Consider the following 2,713-nt stretch of genomic DNA (forward strand, 5'->3'; position numbering starts at 1 on the left):
TTCAACCAATCAGACCAACGATCCGGGTGACGGAGAAGCGACAGCGGCATCAACGGGTTGCTGCCATGGATGTAGGTTACATGCACTTGGCAGGCCACTGAACGCCACCTCTATGTTGAATGTAAACAAGAAGCTGCTTGGTCGCTTCTCTATTGGCATCGTGTTAAACCCGCCAATAGCGCGCCAGGTTGTGATTGGTTCCCGCAAAATTGTGAACTGAAGCAGGAGAATTAAAATGTGCAGGTTTCCAGACCGAGCTGCGGGGCGAAGTCAAATCTCCGGCAGAGTGGGCGGGGTTCGCCCAGTCTATGGTACATACACAAACATATTAAACATTAATATAAAATAAACAATAAATACAGAAACAAATACACACAAAATAGCTGTTTAATACAAGAAAGAGGCTGAATGATTTAGTGTGGGATGTGGAAAAATGTTTAGGGATGTGAAAAACGCTAACTTATGCCTCCATGGTAAACAAACATTACCTGTTAAACATCAGCATGTTAGCATTATTATTCATCATTATTTTGTGCATGCTGACGTTAGCATTTAGCTTATAGCAGCCTCGTGCCTAAGTAGGCTAACAGAACCTATAGCATGGCTGTAGATCAGTATTGCTCATTTTTAGTCACACAATCTTCATAAGATTCAAAAGGAAAACACCATTTGTGTGCTATTTCTCTGTGGATTGCTCTCAATGGTTAATTAAAGGAACTGTACTCAAGTCTCCTAAACTCCCTAGAAAAATATTAAGTCATCCAAATTTTCAGGGCTGCCAACTCAGCATTGGCCGTGAGACACACGCATCTTGATGGTTTCACACGCGCACACGCCACACCCCGATTTCTCACGCTGAAGTGTAAGCCCAGTTGGTCAAATTTATGATGTTTGTTTTTACTGTTGAGCCACTGTGATCGACTAGGTGCTTTTCAGAGACTGTGAGTGGGTTCAAGAGCGGTCCCTGTCTGTGGAATTTTCAAATTGTCGCAAAATGAGAACATTTTTTTCACGAGCCATCCCAGGTGCATTTCCCCGGCTTCAGTATGAGCTCTGAGCATCACAGACCCGACCGGCGCTTCAGGTATGAGCTCTGATTATCACAGACCGTCCGTCGCTTTGTGACCACTCTCTCTGTAAAGATGGAGGTGAGCAGCGCGGCTGGTGTAGCAACTTCAGTTCATTGTAGTGGACTCGCTCTGCTGTGGGCAGTGACGCGTTGCATCCATGCGTAGACCTCCGAATGAGCAGCGCGTACGGACACCTCTAAACTCTGTCAGAGACCAGAGACCCAAATGGGCCTCTGCGTCTGTCAGACGGTCTGAATTAGATCCACCATATCAGCGGAGGAATGACATGCACAGCAGACATATTAAAACTCTCCACATCTCGGACAACAGAGATGGGAGGAGTTATATTTTGAATGTGCACAAAGTTGTAAATATGAGCAGAAATCTGGTGAAACACATCTGAGCTATACTATATATACTATAATATCTATATATCTATATATATATATCTATATATATATAAATACGATACTGCAACGTTGGGCCACTATTGTGCATCTCTACCCTGTGCTCTCTAAATGTAACTGTAAATTAATTTGATGTTTTTTAAAATGAACAAATAGTCTTATTTTCACAAAAAAGTAAAACAGTAAGTGGGGCACAAGAGATGAGGGCCAACATTACTGAACATTGGCACAAAGGTTAAAGGATTAGAATTTATGTAACTAGTGGTTCTCATTCTTTAGAATTTCAGTGGTCTTAGTGATCTCATCATTAATTAACTTTGGGTCCCTGGTCCCTACACAGGGACCCCTGGACTGTTCACCACAGACCCATGACACATGCTCTCTCATGTGGGTCATTATGTTTGGCACATTGTGTGGGTCAGTTCTTATATCATAAGAAGTAATAAGTAAATGCTGAATGCCCTAAAACCGTTGATACTACAACAACACAAAGGTCTTAATCCTACAGTTTTGCACATATCATGTAGACTTGATTTCTCCATTTTTTTTTGCAAAAAACTCTCAGAAAGTGCCATTTAATGGTTTATTTTTCAAATTTTTTTCTGGGGGGGCATACCCCCAGACCCCCCTAGGGAGAGCCCCATCCCCCACATATAACAAAACCCAATTTAAACCCTAAAGGTAAAGACCCAAGAAAATTGCTTTGTACGCGGCAAAATATGGGTTGGCCCCCCAAATCTCACTCCAAGGTTTTGGGAAAAGTTGGCAGCCCGAATTGTATCGTCATAAAGTTGCACTATGAGGGGGATGTTTTATTATTCATGAAAATATAGATATAGATTGTGTGTTTTACATTTATATTATATTAAAATGTTATCATAATCTTGATCAGTGTCCATAGTAACTCACATAAGTCCAGACATTATGATTGGCAATGGTAATACATGTGTTGTCTGTGGGATAGAGTCTACCTTACTCCTGACTCTCAACCCTGGCTCACATTTCATGCTTGTCATTTCAATGCTATCTAGTGTAATCACGCTTTGCCCGCTTCCATTTTCCAACCTCATCCTGGTGCATGATGGGATGGATTGCCTTCTTGACTTGAGGGTCATGCTCCCTAACCAAATAGTGTTTTGAAGGCTCGTTGTAGACGCCTGCATGCAGTGTGCAGAATTAGGAATTTAAATGAGGTTTGCTTTGAGTGTTTGAAGCCAGACTGAAGGAAGTTACCAG

The 2,713-nt window shown here is 42.0% G+C and overlaps 1 protein-coding gene across 4 annotated transcripts in view; it reads left to right on the forward strand.

Moving 5' to 3' along the window:
- The window catches only part of ttbk2a (tau tubulin kinase 2a), a 22,571-nt gene that overhangs the window by 3,245 nt on the left and 16,613 nt on the right, over positions 1 to 2,713 (forward strand). The window lies entirely within an intron of this gene.

This window comes from Etheostoma spectabile, chromosome 20, assembly GCF_008692095.1.
Source record: "Etheostoma spectabile isolate EspeVRDwgs_2016 chromosome 20, UIUC_Espe_1.0, whole genome shotgun sequence".
NCBI lineage: Eukaryota > Metazoa > Chordata > Actinopteri > Perciformes > Percidae > Etheostoma > Etheostoma spectabile.